Source organism: Alligator mississippiensis, chromosome 3 (genome assembly GCF_030867095.1).
Source record: "Alligator mississippiensis isolate rAllMis1 chromosome 3, rAllMis1, whole genome shotgun sequence".
Taxonomy (NCBI): domain Eukaryota; kingdom Metazoa; phylum Chordata; order Crocodylia; family Alligatoridae; genus Alligator; species Alligator mississippiensis.
The window spans coordinates 191431939-191454963 of NC_081826.1; the positions used below are offsets into that span (position 1 = coordinate 191431939).

The 23025-nt window shown below is 42.8% G+C and overlaps 1 long non-coding RNA gene across 5 annotated transcripts in view; it reads left to right on the forward strand.

Annotated features, from left to right (window-relative positions):
• Window positions 1-23025, forward strand: part of LOC109280817 (uncharacterized) — a 101442-nt gene that overhangs the window by 2332 nt on the left and 76085 nt on the right. For 4 of the 5 annotated variants that reach the window (XR_002087242.2, XR_009460974.1, XR_009460976.1 and 1 more), the window contains exons 2-3: window positions 1280-3581; window positions 7399-7625. This is a non-coding gene — a long non-coding RNA (uncharacterized LOC109280817). Of the gene's footprint in view, window positions 1-1279; window positions 5958-7398; window positions 7626-23025 lie in introns of those variants that run through there. The other variant, XR_009460973.1, reaches the window with a different exon arrangement.

The window sequence follows — 23025 nt, forward strand, 5'->3', positions numbered from 1 at the left end:
CATAATTTAATGCATGATTATATGTTGCTGTTAATGAGTCTGCTCATGAGTGCAAAGTTAAATGTGTGCCTGTATGTATGTGGGCTGGAGAGTCCAAAGTCAATGCATTTAAACAAAATACAGTAGTTTGGCTACACTAAAATATTACACTGTCAAGATCATCCCTGTGGGGATGTTGCTTCGCAGAAATGGAGAGATCAACATGTAACAAATCCCTTGTGTACACTGATATAGTGGTCACAATTTTAGCCATTTATTTTAGCTCCACTTTTATCATACACAAAGTGAATTCAAAGCAGATCTGTACTGCACACTATCAGTTAAAGTGTGCGTTACAGTGCACTTCTAGGCAGCACAGTAATACAAATATATATACAAAAAATCATAATTGTACAGAGATGTGATGCTGAGGGGAAAAAGGTGAAGCAGCATGCAGAAGCCACTGTTTGGGAACAGTACTTAAGAACCTGCAGAGTCTAGGAAACAACTTTTAAAGATCCCCAAATCAGTCTCAGAGAGTAGAAAGGATTTGGTATTTAGTTTGTTTCTATGTGTGACATGTATTCCTGCTGGATTTTTGGAACATTTGACTGAATCTGACTTCCTTGAACTGTCAGAATCATGGAGCTGGCTAAGAGTAGAAAGGTCCAGATGGTGGAAACATCATGAGAGAAAGATCTAACAATTGTTGTGGAGAGACAAAGAGTTGGGAGTCTGAAGAGAAGTCTGGCATGTGAAGAGTAATCATTAATCATTACTACCCAATTAAGTAAGATCTTTTAATCAAAAAAATTTCCAAAGCACTCTTTGTGCATGCACACACACACAGCGGGTGGGGAAGGGGGATAGGGAGTAAGAGAACAGACTACCTGTCTAATTTGCTATCTGCATTAATATAGAAGTTGTTAAAATATACCACGAAATATAGAGAATGTGCAGGTTATTGAGCTTCATATATATAGCATTTGTATATTAGAGAAACTGACTCCTGCATTCTTACCTGGTTTACCACTGACTCCTTTGTTGTACACTTCACTACAATGGCGTAATACTCTGCTTGAATTTGGGGCTCTCTCTTTCAAATTTCTCATTTGCAATAATGGTACTTACCTGCTTATATGTGTTATTATTGAGCAGTTCATCAATGTGCACAAAGAAAGTTTAAAGTTTAAAGTATATGATATGAAGTATTATGACAAACTAGTATAATGATAATTGGTGATTGTTTTTATTATTAAAGAATATTCAAAGGAAAATCCTGCTTTAACTGTATTTTCAGCCCTTTAATGGTGAATATTTGGATTCTCTTCTTGGATGCTTGAGATTATCTGGGAAGAGCTGAAAGAGATGGAAGTGTCAAAGAAGGAGTTGAAGGAATCAACCAGAGCCTTTGTTTTGGAATGTGACTTACAGGAAAACAAATTCCATCAGCACCAACTCTACTGTCTGGATTTATTGTGGACTTGGGGCTGCAGAAACTGTGTGATACCATCTTACAGTGAGGCTTTTAAAAATGTTGACACTTTGCAACTAGTTACCTGATCAATGAACTGAGGCTGTTATTCCTAGTATTTCTGTTATGGACTGTAAAATTGCAGCAGTAACAGGTTTGATTTACTATTTACTGAAGTTATGAAAGAAAATAAAAAATGAAAGGACAGGATGGACCTTTGGGAATACAAGCAATGTTTTTGAAATCTTAGTAGAGTTGATGTTCCTGACCCCTTTTGCTTTAAACATTCTGTGCCATCCTTTTCCAAATGGGTTCCTGAAGCATGAGGGTTGGTGACTCATATAAACATCATCTAAAGTCAATGAGATTTTTTGCCTCTGTCCCACTCTCACCCTGCTGGAAAAACCAGTTTTTATTGCATGTTGTGTGCTTGACACAAGAAGCACTATTTTGAAAGCCTCCAGAATCTTGGGAGAAATAATGTATTAAGGAAATAAAGTCAGGTGATGTCCGTAGCATACAACTAACCTGGCAGAGAAAAGCCTTGTGGATATGAAGAAAAAAAAAGCCTGATGTATTGTGTTCTACTTGGTTGTTACCTGCAAAAATTATTCATTCCCATGCTTGCAACAGATATGTATTTGGACATGAGGATTTTTCATATGCCAGTGGGCATCTGAACAGACAGAACAATAAAAACCTACCCTCACTTACTCCATGTAAAGTACCTCCTGGAATCAGTGGTATTATATATACATATATATATATATATGTACAGAGAAAGAGAAATATCTGAGAGACAAATCCTTCTTAAGCTTTTTGGTCCAAAAGAAATGAAAAATGCTTCCTTAGTTTCTTCCTCTAAAATGTGTAGAAGTTTTTATATTTATGTGAATCATGCTGCTATCAGCAACACTGACTGCCCTAATTGCACTTTCTGGACAGCTTGTACTATAATGATAATAATTAATCATGGCCTGAACTCATACAGCATCTTTCACATGAAGTTCTGAAACAGTTAATTAAGCCCCACAAACTCCTCTGGAATAAGTGGAGTCACCTTTATTTTATAGATCAAAGGATAATAGGAAGTAGGGATGAAAGGGACTTCATGAGGTCTTCTAGTCCAGCCCTCTGCTCAAGGCAGGATCATCCCTGACTAAACTGTCTCAGTCAAGTGTCTGCCTAACCTGCTTCTGAAAATTTCTAGGGATGGAGATTCCACAGTCTCTGGAGAAGATGGAGAAGTTGAGACAGAAAGAACTGTAAGGGTTACCATCATGTTAAAAATCAAACTTTTCTCTGATATATTGACCTATTATTGTTACAGGAAACTTTTATAATTATTATAGTGAAACAGATGGGAGAAGACTGATTTTTCTTTTCTTTTTTGGTACACTTTGTACTAATGATAACGCTTCAAGTGTTGTTCTGGTTCTATTGAAGGCCGTGGGGCTAGGGACAGAAGTTACACATAAACTGGTTTGAGTGATCAGAAACGGGTTTAAACCTGTAACAGAACAGAATGGCTGAAACTGGTTTAAGATAAACCTGGTTAAATGTAGTATCAGACTGAACTGATTTGGGTCAAACCAGTTTATAAAACTTCTGTTCCAGACCCCTTCCTGGTTCAAATTAAATCATAGTCCCCTAGCATCCCAGCATGCTTTCCAGCTCTGGGTTGGGGTGTGCTGTCTGCTCCAGAGAGCAGTGCTGGCCCTGCCCCTCTGCTCCCTAGCTGTAGCAGTGAGGGATAGCTGACAACAGGGGGTGTGGGGCACAAGCCTGGCGGGGGATGCAGCCCAGTCTATGGCGGGGGGTGCCCCCCCTCCGGCAAAACTTGCTGAGGTCTGAGGCCAAGGAATGGGGGTTAAACACCCCTTTCCCTGCTCAAACTTACTGCTGGCTGCAACTGTGAACTACAAGTCCTAGAGGCACCTGGAAGCAGGAAGAGGAAGTAATAAGCAACCCTGCAGAGTCCTGTTACTGTAATTCTGGACTGCAAATCCCAGAAACCTCAGGGGCAGCAGGAAGAGGAAGTGAACACAGCCAGAGAGCCCGGCTCTAGTGTCCCTTGGCTTCTGGCCTGAGCCACTGCAGGCATATGGCTGCATTTCCTGAATCAAAGGTAAATGTCTGTTTACTTCTGTTTCAATTTAATCTGTGTAGCCTAGACTAATGTGCAAAGACTGAATCAATTCAGCCTCAGGCTTTTTGATTGTCTGTACCTAGCCTCGGAGTTCCACTGGTGATTTCAGTGGAGGTCAAGATTTCACCCCTTTCCACGTGAGTGGAGTCATTATTTTCTCTGGTTAGTCAGTTACTTTGTCACTTTCCAAGGTTTATGTGGCTCTCTCATAGAGTGACAGACAAGAGAAAATATTTTAAAAAGCCCGTTTAAACAAATGTGAAGAAATGGTAATATTTTGAAAGGGGATCTCCTAAAATAGCCTGAACCTATTTTTAATTTACTGTTTTACAACTGAAGGGTCTGTTTGAATGAATTGCACAAGGCCACATGTGATTCAGTTGAGGTGAGTTAGTCATCTGTTGTGGCCACTACACAATGCTTCTACCTGTTCCTTCTGAACAACTGGTAGCTTTATTTCTTCATTTGGTAAATAAAAATAATATTCATCATAGAATTCTTTGTCTATATATATTAGACATTGACTATATACATTATAGACATTTTGAGATACCCACACTCCCTTTCAAACACCCCTACACAAACAGAAGTTATACACTATATAAAAGGCTTTTTTCTTATTGATACAAGATAATGCTATAATTGTAGGGGAAGCAGGCTTTGATTCCTAAGGTAGGAGATGTTTGATAAGGATTTAACTTCAGGATACAGACCTACTACTGTCACAATTTGTTATATGCTTCCACTAACTTGGGTTTATTTTGAGAAGGAAAATACTTCTTAGCAGATTTTTAAGTGATACTTGACATAAATTCTATATTCTTATCGAATAACCAAAGATGGGGTATTTGTGTTGGGACTCCAATGTTTTTTTCCTTATTGTCTGGGCTGAACACAAAGTGTTCTTTTGTTTGTGAAATGCACTGTAGATAAGAATTTGTTAATATTAGGCTACTCCCTATCTCCTCCAAAAATGTATATGTAATATTTGGCCAGATCCAGCAGAGAAAAGGGGCATTATGACTCCAGTTTTCAAAAATTTGTAAGTATCAGTGTATAGATTAGACTTATAAAAAGGAGATATATATATATATATATATTCTTTTAAAAATCTGAGTTGCTAAACCCAAAATATTGTTTGCTTATAATTAGCTTTATTCCTCTGCCCTAAAGTGATATTTATTTTGCTGTTGTTGAAAATTACAAAAATATTAATTAAAAATGTGGTCAAGGTCAAGTGCTGGGCTGATGTGGCTGTACAGAGAATAGGTCAGAGAACAGAAAGAAATGTAGTTAAGGACTTAGGATAAGTCTGTAAAGGTCTTGTAAAATATAATAACCCTCTTGTAACTGCTGAGGACTTGTATGAAGACAATGATGTGTTCCAGTTTACATGGATGAATGAGCAGACAAGCTACAACATTTTGGATAGATTCAAATTTGGAGAACAGTATAGAAAACAGAATAAATTGTACAGGGGGAAAAGATGGGAAGAATTCTGAATGAGCTTTTGCATCTATGTGAGACTGGCCAGAAATGCAATAGGAAATAGGCTTTTGCTCTACAGAATGGTTAAGCAAAGGGCACTGTTGGCCTTTCCACAAAGTCCAGAATACAGAAGTTTTTGGAGACCCTTCTGTTAGGCCACTTACTAGTGGTGGAATATAGGCAAGCGGAGAATCTGGATAGTGGGATAGCACGCAGGGTGATTCTGTTTGCTGGGTCCCACACTTCTTGCAACTTGATGCATGTTGCTTACTGCATACTGCATGTTGCTTACTGCACACTTAGTTCAAATTGAATCAATATATGATCGCTTGTTCCCAGATTTAGTCTGGGAAATTGAAGTCTCCCATAAATGCACAAAGTTTTGGAGGGGTGTAGGGGATGACGAGTTCACTTTGGAGCCCCAGAACGTTTCTGCCACTTACACAGGTTCTTGTCCGTTTTGAGCTGCATATTCTTTTCCAGTACTTTGCCCAATTACAGCAAGTGAAATGTTTAAAAATGAGGCTCTTGTCAGACACAGGTGGTGTTTTCCAAGAAAATTTAGGTAGATGTACAGACCTTGGAAACATAATTTCATGGCATTTTTCTTAAATGTTTAAATTATATTAATTTTTTTCAGTATTGATGTCTTTTGAATATATATGGGAGTTAATTTTCTTCAGTGTACATTATTCTGAAGAGCTGTTACACTTTGCTTATATAGGGTTTCTGGTAAAATGCAAACATCTTTCGTTATCTGTTTTGTAAGTGTATGATGTAAATGATCAGTGTATTTAATTTGTCTACATATGGGTCCAAAGTTTTATTTTTCTTGCTTATAAAATAAACTCTATGAGTTCTGGGGTATCTGGCATCATGCAGATATGCTGTAGATATCAATAGAATTGTGTTAATATTTTTTCCATCAGTTTTCAAGTGTAAGTGAGATTTTTGGTGACTGGATCGTAGGACTGGAAAGGATTTCATTTTGGCTGCGGGGCACTTAGCTTGAGTGACAGGAAGAGACAGTTGCACAGCAGTGGTTCCAGTGCTGGCAGTGCCATTGTGGGGCAGGTTTGAAGTGTTCAGAGCTGAGCTGTGTTAAAGCAGCCCCTCACTACAAGATGTTGCCCACCCCTGTTCTAAGATACCAGTTACAGTCCACAGCTGCTGCAGGCACCAAATCATATCATCACTGTCATAAAACAATCAAGCTCCCTCTGAAATTTAGTTAGGATTTTTGCTCCCGCTGTCCCATCTTTTCAGGCAAGAGAAAAATCCAGCACAGCAAGATGTAATTTTACAAAAGGGAATCTACACCAAAATGAGGAAGCTAGTTTCAAGGAAACAACAAGATACAGCCAAGAGGGTAAATGCCTACAGACAACATAGAAACTGTTTAAAAACACTACAGCAGAGAGACAGAATAAATGAATACCACAAATCAAAAAAAGACAGGAAATGGCCCCAAAAAACATTCAGCGTGGTTTAAAGGCAAAGTCAAAGAAGCTATTAGAGGCAAAAGACATCATCCAAAAAATGGGAGTCTTGCCCAAATGAGGAAAATAGAAAGGAACACAAACTCTGGCAAGCTAAATGTAAAACCCTAAAAGAGCAGGCCACAAAAGAATTTGAAGAACATCTCACAATAGACATAAAAGCTAATAGTATATATTTTTAAGGAACATCAGAAGCAGGAAGCCTGCCATGCAGTGAGGCCATTGGATGACCAGGATGTGAAAAGTTTACTCCACATGAGCACGCATGTGCAGTTTGTGGTGCTGCAAACCGCACATGGTGAACTTGCAACTGTGCATTGCACTTCAAATTTGCAGCACAGTGCCAAAACTTGATACTAGGACATCCCGATATAAAACCCCCCTCCTGTTGTAAAAAGTGGCACATGTGACAGCAGCATGTGCCTCCAGAAATGGAGCTTGGCCATCCAGAGCCACAATCTGGCTGGTGGGCAGGCTCTGTGTGGCTAGTTTGGGACCACTGCTGCCCCAGGAGGCCCCTAGGACCCCAGGCAAGGCTTCTGGAGCCAGCACAGGTGTTGGCCCCAGCCTGCCCTACCCTACCTGGGACAATTTGGTGCGTGCCAGAGTGTGTGCAGGGGCGTGCCCTGGGGCACAATGCAGCAGCACAAATATGTGCCACTGCTACTTGTGCTGTGGCAAACACATGCCCCTGCATGGGGGGGGGGGGACATGCCCCAGGAAGACAAGGCGGTGGTAGAGAGGCTAACTGGATCTTTTCCAGAGTATGCCGGGGAGATTCCCACATGTGATCCATTTTTCTTACACAGTACACTGAATGAAGTTTTAGAGCAAATTGTTAAAAAAACAGTAACAAATTACCAGGACCAGATGGATTTCACCCAAGGATTCAGAAGGAACTCAAATATGAAACTGCAGAACTGTTAACAAAAATACGCAGCCTGTCACTCAAATGATGTCGGAGGACTGGACGAGAGACAATGTAACACCATTCTTTAAAAAAGACTCCAGACGTGTTCCAAGGAACTGCAGATCGGTAAGTGTGACTTCCGTTCCTGACAAATTGGTAGGGTGTAAAATAAAAAAAATAGAAGTAGTAGTCACGTGGATAAATATAAGCTGATGAATGAGACAGTATGCTTTTTCTGTAAAGGGAAATTAATGTCTAACCAATCTGCTGGAGTTTTTTTTTTTGAATGTGTGAACAAGTATATGGATATGGAGAACCCAGGGAATATCCTTCATCAAAGACTTTTAAAGAAACAAAGATGTCATGGGATTGAAGGAATGATTGTTCCTGTATTGAAAATGGGTTAAAAGATGGGGGAAAAAAGGGATGAGAGGATAGGACTAGGGTCTTTTTTCAAACTGAAGGAAGATAAGAAGTGGGATCCCCAGAGGCCTGTGTTGGGGCCTGTGTTACCCTGTGTTGGAGCCTGTGTAATCTTAATTATCCTGGGTAGTTACATTCAGAGTTACAGAAAGATCTTACAAAATTGAGTAGGCAAAAAAGTGGCAGATGAAATTTAACATTGACAAATACAAGGTAATGCAAATGCCGAAATGTTAACCTAATTATACATGCTCAGCGATGGGCTCTGAATTTTCAGTTAGCACTCAAGAAAGATCATGGCATTATTGTGTAGAGTTCTCTTAAAATGCCAGCTCAATGTTTAGTGGCAGTTAAAAAGCAAATGAAATATTAGGAACCGTTAAGATTGCATTGGAAGGCAAAACAAAAAATATTATGCCACCATATTAAGTCCATGCTTTGTGCACGTCTTGTGCGTGTGTGTGGTTCTGGTCTCCTCATCTCAAAAAGCATATACTAGAAATAGAAAAGGAAGGACAACAAAGATGGTCATGTGTATGATAACTTTTGTATGAGGAAAGACTGAAAAGTTTGGGACTCTCCAGTTTGGAAAAGTGACAACTAAGTGGGGGCAGGAGGGAGAATATGATCGGAGTGTATAAAATCCTGGCTTCTCTGGAAAAAGTGACTAGAGAACTGTTATTCTATTATGTTTTATAATACAAAGCGATCCATCATGAAATTATCTGACAGAAGTTTTAAGACAAAAGGAAGTACTTTTTAACATGACACAATTAAGTTGTGGAATTCATTGCCATGGACGTTGTGGAAGGCAGCAGTATAAATAAGATAAAAACGGAATTAAACACATTTCTGGAGTCCAGGTCCATCAGAGGGTAAGAAACGCAACAGTTAGGGATGTAACCTGTTGAGTGATTGGAAGGTTGGCCAGGGAATGGATTATTACATGAAATCCATTTCCAATACCCTTCCTCTGAAACATCCACGACTTAGCACTGGTAGGGACAGGATAATTGGATAGAAGGACCTGACCTAGTACAAAATTTCTTTTGTTGTTATGAGGAGGGTGCTCCATAAGTTCACTGCTGTGATGAATAGAAGCTTTCTTCTAATTTCCAGCCTGAATTTATTCATGAATAACGTACACCTTTTTGTACTGGTGTCAATATTGTCCCTTAACTTGAATAGTTCTGTTCTTTCCCAGTGTTTTACTTGTAATGTATTTTTAGAGAGCTGTCATATCCCTTCTCATCCTTTTTTTTTCTGCTAAACTAAATAAGTCAATCTTCTACTTTTTTTTAGTTAGATAGGTTCTCCATTTCCCATGTCATCGTCATAACCCTTCTCTGGTAACTGTTCTGGTCTGAATTAATTTTTTTTTTTTAAATGTTGGGAACCAAAATTGTACATACGATTCTAGATTCATCAACGCCTGCTACAATGGTATTAACACTTCCCTATCTCTCATAGAAATACCTGTCCTGAAACATCCTAGGATTACATTTGCCTTTTTCAAGTCTTTATCACATTTGTGGCTCATAAGTATCTGGTGATAAAGTACTACACCTAAGTCTTTCTCCTCATCTGTTATTTTCAACTCTTAACTGACAGTAGAAATTCTTTTTTATTAGTTCTCAATGCATGACCTTACAGTTTATACTGTTGAATTTCATCCTATTTCTATTAATCTAGGCTTTAAAGCTGTTTAGGTCTCCCTACATGATATCCTGGTCTTCTTCTTTATTAATGTCTGCCAGATTCATGCCATCAGCAAATTTCATTTGCATACCTACTTTTTGTGTCAGTTATTAATGCAAATACAAAGTCATATTGGTTTCAGTGCCAATCCTTGATATACTCCACTAGTAACTTCCCTCAGCCCAAAACTTTCCTTTTCAGCACTTACCACACCTCTTTATCCAGTTCTCTACCTGCCTTATGATTTTTGCATTAGTCTCCCTCTTCTTTAGCTTCATAAAAATTTTCTAGATAACCCAATGTCAAATGTTTTATTCAAGTCAGATAGATTAGACTTATCTATCCATATTTCCTTTATCTAGACAGTCACTTATGGAAAAAAGGTAAGATCCACGTTGCCCTGGCATCTAATTTTGGTACACCCATATTGCATTTAATCTCATTTTCCATTTACTTCCACATCTTTTATGATTCTTTCCTTCATAATCTATTCTAAAGCCTTGCATGTTCTTGTGGTCAGAATAAAAGATCCCCAGATGACATCCCCCTTTAATATAGGTACTGAGCCTTCCATTTTTCAGTTATTTGAAATCACCCCAAACTTGATAGATTTGTTAAAAATCTTTGCTACCAGTCTTATGATTTCATGTGCTAATTCTTTTAGAATTTTGAGACTTGAGTGGATTTGAATTTTGCTTCTACATGGGTTGTTGAAATTTCTTTTTCCATTTTCTCCTTCTCATTAGTCACTCTGATTTTTTTTTTTTTTCTCTTCATAGTCCACATCACCATCCTTATTGAAGAATGAGAAAATATTCATTTAGTTTCTGGGCCATGCCTAGATGTAATTTCTACCCCATCCTTGCTGCATAGCAGTCCCACTTTTTCCCTCTTTTCTTGTTATTAATATGGTTGAAGAGCTTTGTTTGATCCTTTGCTAGGTCCAAGTCTGTTTTAGCAGTTCTATTTTTACCTCTATACATCTTGACTTCTGTTTGCTGAACAGTCTTCCATCCCTTTTTGGTTCTACAGATATTCCTAATATCCTTCTCATTGTGGTCATTCATCCAGTTAGGCATGAAACCTTTCCCTACAAACTTTTCCTCTTCCTTAGGATATAATTCACAAATACATTAGTACCTTTGGTTTGCAAGCTGCTTTTGTATTCAGGTCACTACTGTTTTGGTCCCGTTAACTTCACTATTAGCTTTAGTTTATGAAAATTCAAAAACCTTAATTACAGAGCTATTTCTGTGTCTCCTTCCACTTAGTTCAAATTGAATCAATGTATGATCACTTGTTCCCAGATTTTATTCTATGACCAGCTCATCTATAATATACTCACTACACTGCTTACAAAAATTAAGTCTAAAATAGCATCATTTGTTGTTGGTTCATTGACTGTCTTTGAAGAAATCTGTCAGGTATCATAGCCAGCAATAACTGGTCTCTGACTTTATCAGTACCTTTTGTTGTCCAAGCAGTATCTGGGAAATTGAAGTCTCCCATAAATGCACAAAGTTTTGGAGGGGTGTAGGTCGTAGCCATGTTGGTCTAAGGACATAGGCAGACAAAGTTCTTTGGCTGAATCTGATCTCTTTTATTAGATCAACTTAAATAGTTAGAAAACACTTTTTAAGTAAGCTTTCAGGTTCAAAAATCCTTCATCAGGCTGAGGAAGTTTCAGCAGTTGGTGTGCTCTTCCTGGATGGAATGAAAAGTAAAGAAGCCAAAGGCTGGGCTGGTATACATACAAGACAGGCAGTCAGTGAAGATGTAGATTGAGGAGTCAATGGGTAAGAGAGAGGCTGGGGAGTGGGGGAAAGAGAGAGAAGGGGGATGAAAGTGGAGAGAGACCTGGGGAGTCAGCTGTCAGGCAGGTTATAATGTGTCATAAATCCAATGTCTATATTTAGTCTATGATTTTTAGTATCCAGGAGGTTGATGAAGTGGAGTTCATAGGTTCATTGGCTGTGAAGTGTTTTTTAAGTTTCCTTTGAGGATCAGGACTGAGAGATTGGAGAGAGAGTAGTTTTCTTGTGAGAAATGTGCCCCCACAGGTAATTGGGTATTCCTGTCTTTGATAGATTTCCTGTGTGCATTCATTCTGGTGCACAGTTGTTGTTGTTTGGTCTCACCTACGTATTTTCCACCAGGGCATTTGGTGCCTTGGATGAGTTATATTACATTTCTGGAGGTACAGCTGTAAGATCGGGAATGCTGATGGCTCTGTTGTGGTGTGTAGTAATTGTGGGGGTGGTGGAGACGTGTTGGCAGGTTTTGCATTTCTTGTCATGGCATGATCTGGATCCTTTTGGTGTGTTCTGGGTCTGAGGAAGATTGCTTCTGGTGATGAGGTTAGCACGCTGAAAATCTATCAAAGACGGGAATACCCAATTACCTGTGGGAGGCACATTTCTCACAAGAAAACCACTTTGTCTCCAATCTCTCAGTCTTGATCCTCAAAGGAAACTTACAAAACACTTCCCAGAGACGAGCCTATGAAGTCCACTTCATCAACCTCCTGGATACTAAAAAACATGGACTAAATATAGACAATGGATTTATGACACATTATAACCTGCCTGACATCTGATGCCCCAGGTACTTCTCCACTATTCATCCCCCTTCTCTCCCCCTCCCCTCCCCCAGCCTCTCTCTCACCCATTGACTCCTCAATCTACATCTTCACCGACTGCCTACCTTGTATGCATACCAGCCCAGCCTCTGGCTTCTTTATTTTTCATTCCATCCAGGAAGAGCACACACCAAAGTTTTGGAGTATTTTTCCCTTTAATAACATTACAGAGATCACTCTCCATATCCAAATCTTAACACTGCGCACTTGTAGTAGACTTCCAGCTATATCAAGTTTTTAGCATCGTTCCCTAAAGTTCTTTTGGCCCAGACAAGTTTCTGTTTTATCCATGCTATCCCTTCTACATCTTTAATGCCTAACACTCTTCTACCTTTACCTTTCTTGCTTTCTTTCTTGAATAGTGCATACCTTTCAGTGCTTGCATTCCAGTCATGGCTGCTCTTCCACTGTGTTTCTGTTATCCCTATAATTTCCGGTGTCTTGGTGATCTTTACAGCACTTGTTAATAAGCCCATGTAATTGCTTATACAGCAGCTTGCTGCAAGTAGGTACATATAATTTGAAAATTATGAGTAGTGATGTAAATTTTGTAAATTATATGTAAAGCTATAATATTTCTCTTTCTCTGAGAGGGTCTTGTAGAGAGGAGGAATGATCTTTTAATTAAGATGCTGGACAAGGGCTCAGATCTTAGTTGAATTCCTGGCTCTGACTTTTCATGTGTTACTGTGGAAGTTGCGTAATATTTCTGGGCGCATCTACACATGCTATTAAGGGGGCACAAGAATGGAGCCACTGCCAGCCTCAGATGGTTTGAGAGATGGCCTAAATGAGAGAAAATACAAAGCAATGACTGAACATTAAGGCACAGAGTATGGAGAGAAACTGAAGGGAACTGTATTAAAGAGAACTCAGGAGATTTATGTTCAGGTATATTTCTGGGTCACAAAATCCTTGGATGCAGGTGCTGCGGTGGATGTAGTCTTTCTGGACTTTAGGAAGGCCTTTGATTGTCTCTCACCCCATTCTCTTTAAGAAATTAGGCGATTGTGGCGTCGATGCCTCCACAGTCAGATGGGTCGCAAATTGGCTGGAGGGATGCACCCAGAGTGGTGGTGGACAGGTCTTTTTCAACCTGGAGGGATGTGGGCAGTGGGGTCCCCCAGGGCTTGGTCCTCGGGGCTGCTCTGCTCAACATCTTCATCAGCGACTTGGACGAAGGGGTGAAAAGCACCTTGTTCAAATTCGCGGATGACACCTAAGATGTGGGAAGAAGTGGGCACGCTGGAGGAGAGGGACAGGCTGCAATTAGATCTGGACAGTTTGCAGGGGTGGACAGATGAGAACAGGATGGGTTTCAATATGGACAAGTGCAAGGTATTGCACCTGGGGAGGAAGAACCAGCAGCATACCTACAGGCTGGGGAGCTCCCTTCTCATCAGCACAGAGGCAGAAAAGGATCTTGGAGTCATTCATTCCAAAATGAACATGGGCCGCCAATGTGGGGACATGGTCAGGAAGGCCAGCCACACCTTGTCATGCATCCACAGATGCATCACGAGCGGGTCCAAGGAGGTGATTCTCCCCATCTATGTGACACTGGTCAGGCCGCAGTTGGAGTCCTGCATCCAGTTCTGGGCGCCGCACTTCAGGAGGGATGTGGCCAGCATCGGGGGGAGGGGGGGGGGTTCAGAGGAGGGCCACTTGCATGATCAGCAAGGCAGGCCCTATGAGTGAAGACTACGGGACCTGAACCTGTTCAGCCTCCACAAGAGAAGGCTGAGTGGGCGGATCTGGTGGCCGTCTACAAACTGGCCAAGGGGGACCAGCAGGCTATGGGAGAGTCCCTGTTCCCCCGAGCACTACTGGGAGTAACATAGAATAACGGCCATAAATTGACGGAGAGTAGATTCAGGCTAGATATCAGGAGGCACTACTTCATAGTCAGGGCGGCTAGGATCTGGAACCATCTTCCAAGGGAAGTGGTGCTTGCTTCTACCCTGGGGGTCTTCAAAAGGAGGCTAGACAATCACCTAGCCAGGGTCATTTGACCCTAGCATTCTTTCCTGCCCATGGCAGGGGGTCAGACTTGATGATCTACTTAGGTCCCTTCCGACCCTACCAACTATGAAACTACGAATACACATGCAGACTATGACTCTGTAGTAAAGTGCATGTATAGATGCATGCTGTGTATGTTAGTTCTCTTGAAATGATGCTGCCCTGCTTGATTAAGCTCTTGTGAAGATCTGTATATTAATAACCATGAGATAGTGGGAGGTCTTTGATGGGAGCTGTGTAAACACCAAAGTCGATGGTAAGTAGCTAGTAACTCAATTGGTTCTAATGAAAAAATTAAGTTTTTGATATGTTTTGCCTCTGTTATTCAGAAATAATTCACAAACCAATCTTGATATTACGTACACAAGTACTACCATAGAAGCTGTTCATAAGCTATTCGTTCCCACTGCCATTCAGATAAGTCATTTGTTACTGTAGCTGTTAAACTGGTTGTGTAAATCACATGTAATTGTTTCTGCTCAGTGACTGGATGACTGAATCTAAACAGGAGAACACCTAGAGACTTTTTCTGTATTAAAGAGAAAACTCAGGAGATTTATGTTCACAGACTATAAATACTTTCAAGGTAACACTATAAATGAAGGAAGGGAATTATTCACGTTCTCCAAAGATAGAAGGACAAGGTGCAATGTCCTGAAGCTAAAGCAGGAAAATCTTAGTCATTAGGAAAGGATTCTTAATAATCAGAGCAGTTGGGCAGTGAAATATAGCAGAATAGTCATCATATATGAGATGAGATGCTAATGAGAATGATGTAGGAAGTATTCTTGCAAAGTGCAGATTGTCAGATGGGATGACCTATGTGGCTTTTTCCATCTGTCTGTGATTTTATGAGCTTACAAATGTCACTCTAGTTTAGTACATTATTTTTGTTAAATATCACATCCTTCCTCAACTATCAGTCAAATTTTTGTAACAAAAATCATATTGGAATCAATCCTGCTGCCAGAAGGAGAAAAGAGGAGGAGAACCTGTCCCATTGCATTTTTTTGTGGAAATAAAACAATTATTTCTAGATACCCCAGCATGTACTGTCTTCTTTTTGATTGCCATTTACTAAGTTCTTTAGGTCAGGGACTGTCCTCATCTATCTTGGGTATCTAATTGGTTAACTAATAAATGGCATGGGGTGCTTGCCAAAGAATGCTTAGTATTCCTTCACTGAGAGATCAAGTAAAAGGTGTGACTTCATATGCATGGGTAAACAAAAATTGGTTGTTATATCAGAAAATTGATTATATGGAGCAACACTTCAGAAATGTGGTGTATTTGTTTTTGGTTTGGACACCACATCCAGTGACAACCTGTGGTATAATAATGTCCCAAGGAACATCACCAATAATTTTAGAGAAAAAAGCACAGTTCTTTCCTTGTAACTGCTAGGAACTAGAAAAGCTCTGGAGATGGCTGGAGCCAAGGCACAGACACCTGTGCCAGCTATAGACTTTAGGATACAACAGAAGTCCTTTTTGGTGTCCTCTCTTGTTAATTTCCTAACTGCCCAATAAAAGCAAAGGGGATAAGATTCATAATTCCTGTTTTTCAATGATAATGCAAGCATGAAGAAAAGTAAGACCTTGGAAATCAAACACATAACTGGTCCTTTAAAGCTTTGTTTCACAAAAACTTGCTTGTGAAGTTTAGCATCTAGCATCTTCAACAAACTTCACTTTAATATATATGAACTTGTTGATGGGTATATCCATACTTTCCACAATTTAGATTTCAACTAAAATTAATGCAAGTCCCAGCATCTGAGTCTGAACTTTTGTAGAATGCAAAAATGTCTTTATAAACCTAAATTTCAAAAACTGCCTCAGCTTCTGACATGTTAATAGAAGCCTGAGTGCAATGGAAACATTTGGGAAAAAAAGACAATAGCTTATTTTTAGAAAGAAAATCCAGTACTCTTGTTTTGGCATGATCTAGGTTTCAAACATCTGCCAGGAACTTGAAGCTTATTGTAAAGACCCAGGGCATTTACGTCACACTCTCTTCAGCAAGGCAGCCCATCTTCTATGCTTTGCTTAAAACAATGCACTGCTGTTGTAATCCTCTTGTAATTCTTCAGTGTTTAAGAGATACTGTACAACAAACAGAACAGCTTGTGGTATCCCTTAAGTTACAAAATTTCTCTAAGTGCATGCTGGTATTCAAAACAAGATAGGAAATCTTCATATTATCAGTAGTTCTTTTCTGAATTAGCTAATGGTTAATTTCCATCCCTATAATCAAACTTTATCTTATTGGTTTCACTCTTAAGCCAGTTCCTTAGCATTAAGACGCTTGTAAATTTATCAGAATGGTAACTTATAAGGAATTGTTTTGAGGCTTTTAGCTGATTCAATATTCACTTCAACTTCTTGAAGCTTTTCACTTGTGGTACTAACATCATGACATATATCATGCCAAAGAACCACACTGCACAAAAATTAATATTTGCAGATTATGTGGGTCAACAATTCCATCCTGCTTCAAGCATTGGTTATCATGGGGCCCTTTAGGTTTGAATCACTGGCCATTTGAAACTAAACTGTCATATGGCTCATCTACACGTGTGCTTTAATGCGCAGCAGCCTATTTTACTGCACATTAAAGCAGTGTTTAAAAAAAACATGTTATTATGCTAATGCACAGTAAAATAGGCTACTACGCATTAAGCATCACCTAAAAAGCATGCACTTGCACTACTGCATGTTAGGGCAGCCTAATCACACATTTAGTTTGTACCTCACATTGGAGGGTGCCTATACATGAGCACAGAGGCTGCTCCGACGCACTGTAACTACAGTGTGTCAGAGCTGACTCAATTGAGTCTGGTGGAGTGTGGCAAGTATCATGCTCCAGCAGCCTCCTGCACCATGTGTGCCAGGGGCCGCTACCGGCCTCACACCGTCCACGGGCTGTGCCTCGATCAGAAGGACTTGGGCCCCCCGAGAGCGGCACCGGGGAGTGGGTCTTCTGTACGCCACATTTCCTGCGCCCCACCGTGGGACGGGGATTCGCCGCTGGGCTCTTCCCTGTTCACTCGCCATTACTGAGGGAATCCTGGTTAGTTTCTTTTCCTCCGCTGACTAATATGCTTAAATTCAGCAGGTCGCCACGTCTGATCTGAGGTCGCAGTCAGATGGGAGGGCCCGGGCGCGGGGGAGGGCTGCCGGGCGGCGGGGTGGCCGAGAGGGACGGGCACCAGCCCGGCCTCTCGGCGCGCCGCGCGTGCGTCAGCCCTGCCCGCCGCGGCCGCGGGCGAGCACAAACGGCCCCGGAGGAGACCCGACGGAAAGGAGCGAGTGGGGGAGAACGGCCCTGAGAGGGAGGAGCGGCTGCAGACGAGGGGAGGGGCGCGGCAAGGAAGGGAGCACACGGTGGGGTTTGGACGCTCGGCCGGTGGGCGGGCGCGCTGGGGTCCCTGGGCTCCGACCGCAGGGCCCCGCATCCTTGCTGGGGCCCTGGGAGTCGCCCCCGGCCTGCCCACCCGCCGAGTGATTGACCGGGTCGAAGCTGGAATCGTAGATGGGCTCCTGGAACTCTCGCCCAGCCTGGCCGCCCGGTCCCGCCTGGGCCGGAGCTCCAGTCGACATGGACCCAAACTCGGGTTTCACCTCCTCCTGCAGCATGGTCCTGCCCTGCCTGGAGGATCCGCAGGCCGCCCTCCTGGAACCGAAGATGGGCATCTAGGGTCCTGAAAAGCAAGACCCCGAAAATCTCCACGGACCTTCCAATGGAGGGGGGTCACGCGGTTAGGGGAGGGAGCCGCTTCGCCTGAACACTGGCGGTGGGACCGCCGGCCCGCTAAGGGCCCTCCCCGACGTGACCGCAGTTGCCACATCGATCTGGAGAGAGGAAAAGAGAAGTGGGGGGGGAGGTAACCGCCTCGCCTGAACACCGGCGGCGGACCGCCGGCCCTCAAGGAGCCCTCCCAAAGGGGTGCCACATGGAGTGGCGAGCGATGCGCAGCAGCGGCGCCCAAGGCACGGCCTGGAGCCAGGGCCTGAGGGCTTCGGGCCAGGCGTGACAACCGGACTCCGACCGGGAGCTCACGTGACAAAGTGTCCTCCATCCCCCTCTCAGCAGCGGGGCACACGACTCAGCTTCGACTCACGGGTGCGGCAGCACGGTTCTTTTGCCCCGGAGGTTCCTCTGACCGACCTTCTGGAACCAAAGATGGGCATTTAGGGTCCTGAAAAACGTGTCCCCGAAAATCTCCGTGAGCCTTTCTTGGCAATATTGTAGATGTGGCACCCGGCCCAGCCACCAGGGCGAACCACCAAAAGTGTCCGCCCTATCAGTGTCCTCACGCTTTAAAATGGCAGCCTGGGCGCTTGAACTAACGCTCATCAAATGAGCTTTAGTTCAAGTGCCCCCCACCATCATTTTTAAGCATGAGGACACTGATACACAAGACATGGTGGCGTTTTAATTAGACCAGCTCTGGGAGCCTCTCTAATTAAAATACCCCCCAACCCTTGTGCCCCCGGAGCACATACAAAAGTGCCCAGAGGTACTAAACTTAAAGCGTATTAATGCACATGTAGACACTCCCATAGACTCCTGAAATTTATTACTGAAATATGCAGATCTCATTTCACATGAGGGTTCCGGAAACAGGTTGGTCACATGTTGGCTCATTACATCCCAGCACTACAGGAAGATTAAAAAAATAGTTTAAGCCCTTAAAACAACATCGAAAATACCACACTTCACTGCAACCAGTCAGAAACCCAAAAATGAACACTTTGACCATAACACTACCATTTCTTCTCCCACTTTCTTCTTCTGCAGAAGTAAATCTAATAGTCACTGTCATCAGCTCTTGTGTACTAATATTGAACAGAAAAATACTTGGTAGGTTTTAGGGTAGCAGTAGTGTCCTTATTGATAATATCCCCAAGAATCTGAATAATTTAGATTTGAATATCTCTGCTCTGTTAGTGATCATGAATTTTCTGCAAGGTAATTTGTCAGGGATGACCTTCCATAACAAAGTTAGATTTTTCCAAGAAACAACACAAATTTTTAAAAAATTAAAATCACGTTGTGACACAAATGGAGTTTGGGCCTTGTTACACAGTAATTTTAGGCAGCTTCTGGAGTTCTTAACCTCTGGATTGGCTTCCTACTAACACCTTTTTAAGTGGTTTAAAGCACTTATTATTCATCTTAAAGTTCTGCCACTCCAGGACAAAATTATCTCTAATCTGAATAATTTTGCTCCTGTTCCATTAAGGTGTGGCCACTCTCTGCAGCTGTTCCACTCAAGTTGAAGTCCTCCACCATGCCAGGATGTGTGGCCCTTCCCAAGTCGGGATAAGTGGGGACACCAAGGCACAGTGGGGCTGGGGACAGTGGCTTGGGCACATCAGGCAGAGCAAGCACTACAGCCCTGGAGCACCTGGCAGCCATGGTGCCTCCTGCCGTCACTTGGACCAGCTTGCTGCTTCTGCCAACGGTGACATAGGAGGGTGAGCTCCAGAGGAAAAAAAAGGATTGTGCCCCTTGAAGGTTAAGCAGCGCCTAGCTGGCCAGCAGCCTTGCATGTTTTTGTGGTCAGAATTAAAGTTCCCCAGATAGCTTTTCCCTTTTATAATATAAATGCTTCACCTTCCATTTTTTCAGTTATCTGAAATTAGTCCAACTTGACAGATTTGTTAGAAATCCTTGCTATCAGCCTTATGATTTCACATGCTAAATCTTTTAGAGCTCTGGGACCTGAGTGGATTAAGTTCTTTGAATTTTGCTTCTACACTGGTTGTTGAGATTTCTATGGTCCAAGGGGCCTGATCCTTTTTTTTTTTTCTGGAGCTCGTCCCCCGCTCCCCTCCCCCATGCCGTCACAGGGCTGGGTGCTGCCTGAGTTCTGAGGGGTCCAATCCTTTTTAGGAGCCCAGGCAGCTCCTAAAAAGGATTGGACCCCTCAGAACTCAGGCAGCACCCAGCGGGGGGGGCACAGAGGGGCAGGCTCTGGAGAAAAAAAAGATCGGGTTCCTTGGAGTTTAAACAGTGAGCCAGTCCTACTTATATCTTCTCATCCTGCCCCTACTTACCAAACCTGTAGCCTAGGGACAGAAGTTACATATAAACCAGTTTAAGTGATGGGAAACTGATTTAAACCTGTAACAGAACAGAAGCGCAGTGCACATAAACCAGTTTGAAAATGGCTGAAACTGGTTTAAGATAAATCTGGTTGAATGTATTATCAGACTTAACTGATTTGGGTCAAACCAGTTTATGAAACTTCTGTCCTAGATCCCTTCCTGGTTCAAGTTAAATCAGAGTCCCCTAGCATCCCAGCATGCTTTCCTGCCCTGGGCTGGGCTGTGCTGTGCCCAGAGAGCAGGGCTGGCCCTGCCCCTCTGTTCTCTACCTGGAGCAGTGAGGGCTAGTTGACAAGTCTATCTGGGATGCAGCCTAGTCTACGGGGGTGGGGAGCTGCCCCCAGGCAAACCCCAGCAGGGGTCTGGAGCCGGGGGGCGTTAAACACCCATTTCCCAGCTGCAACTGTGGACTACAAATCCCAGAGGCACCTGGAAGCAAGAAGAGGAAGTGATGAGCAACCCTGTAGAGTCCTGCTGTTATAATTCTGGACAGAAAATCCCAGAGACTTTGAGGGCAGCAGGAAGAGGAAGTGAGTGCAGGCAGAGAGCCATGGTCTAGCAACCCCGGCTTTTGGCCTGAGCCACTGCAGGCATGTGGTTGCATTTCCTGAATCAAAAGTAAATGTCTGTTCACTTCTGTTTTGATTTAATATGTGCAGCTTTTACTAACCTGCAGACTGAATCAATTCAGCCTTGGGCTTTTTGACTGTCTGTACTTGGCAGCCATGGCTAGTCACAGCTGAGCAGGTAAAGTAGTCAGAGATAACTTTTCACCTTATGGTGCTACTTCTTCACTAAGCTGAACAACACTAAGCCAATTAACACTTGTTTAGTTTACAATGTAAGGTGTAACAAGGCCCTTTGTTTGTTGAGCCTCCCTTGAAGGTTTTCTATTCCAGGAAGCCTGATCAAATCAAAAAGCCTTTCCTGAACAGTTTGCCAGTATTATAGTAGGGAATTAATTTGATGCTATTTTCTTTAAGAATTGTATGGTCTTGCTTCAGCCTAATTTCTAAGTCTCTCCACATACAGGTTTTCCTCGCTTTATGCTGTACATGTGTTCCTGGAAAACGGCGCATAACTCAAATTCACATAAAGGGAACCCACTTTACAATGTAATAAATAGGGATATGTTCCAAAACTTTGACTGTACTGACCCCCAGACCCATTTTTAAGACTTTTGCAAGACAATATTGGTAGTTGCCAACAGCAGATGGTGCCCCATGCTTGTGTGTACTATCATTAATGGAGACAGCAACTACAGAAACATGTGTCACAGACAATGAGCGAGGAGCACAGATCCACACAGGAGACTATATTTTGGTGTGCATCACTCCCACAATGCACTGCACAAAGCAGCTGACTGCAGGCTTCCACTACACCGATCACATAACAGTAAATTTTTACCTCACATATAACGAATTTTTGGTATAAAAAGGGTCATCGCATAAGAGTGAATTTGTACATACAGAACTCGCATAGATTCATAGATGTTAGGGTCGGAAGGGACCTCAATAGATCATCGAGTCTGACCCCCTGCATAAGCAGGAAAGAGTGCTGGGTCTAGATGACCCCAGCTAGATACTCATCTAACCTCCTCTTGAAGACCCCCAGGGTAGGGGAGAGCACCACCTCCCTTGGGAGCCCGTTCCAGACCTTGGCCACTCAAACTGTGAAGAAGTTCTTCCTTATGTCCAGTCTAAATCTGCTCTCCGCTAGCTTGTGGCCATTGTTTCTTGTAACCGCCGGGGGCGCCTTGGTGAATAAATACTCACCAATTCCCTTCTGTGCCCCCGTGATGAACTTATAGGCAGCTACAAGGTCGCCTCTCAACCTTCTCTTGCGGAGGCTGAAAAGGTCCAGTTTCTCTAGTCTCTCCTCGTAGGGCTTGGTCTGCAGGCCCTTGACCATACGAGTTGCCCTTCGCTGTACCCTCTCCAGGTTATCCGCATCCTTCTTGAAGTGTGGCGCCCAGAATTGCACGCAGTACTCCAACTGCGGTCTGACCAACGCCCTATAGAGGGGAAGTATCACCTCCCTGGACCTATTTGTCATGCATCTGCTGATGCACGATAAAGTGCCATTGGCTTTTCTGATGGCTTCGTCACACTGCCGGCTCATGTTCATCTTGGAGTCCGCTAGGACTCCAAGATCCCTTTCCACCTCTGTGCCACCCAGCAGGTCATTCCCTAGGCTGTAGGTGTGCTGGACATTTTTCCTCCCTAGGTGCAGCACTTTGCATTTCTCCTTGTTGAACTGCATCCTGTTGTTTTCTGCCCACTTGTCCAACCTATCCAGGTCTGCCTGCAGCTGTTCCCTGCCCTCCGGCGTGTCCACTTCTCCCCATAGCTTTGTGTCATCTGCAAACTTGGACAGAGTACATTTCACTCCCTCGTCCAAGTCACTGATGAAGACATTAAAGAGTATCGGTCCAAGGACCGAGCCCTGCGGGACCCCACTGCCCACACCCTTCCAGGTCGAGACCGACCCATCTACCACGACTCTTTGGGTGCGACCCTCTAGCCAATTCGCCACCCACCGGACTGTGCAGTCATCCAAGTCACAGTCTCTTAACTTGTTCACCAGTATGGGGTGGGATACCGTATCGAAGGCCTTCCTGAAGTCTAAG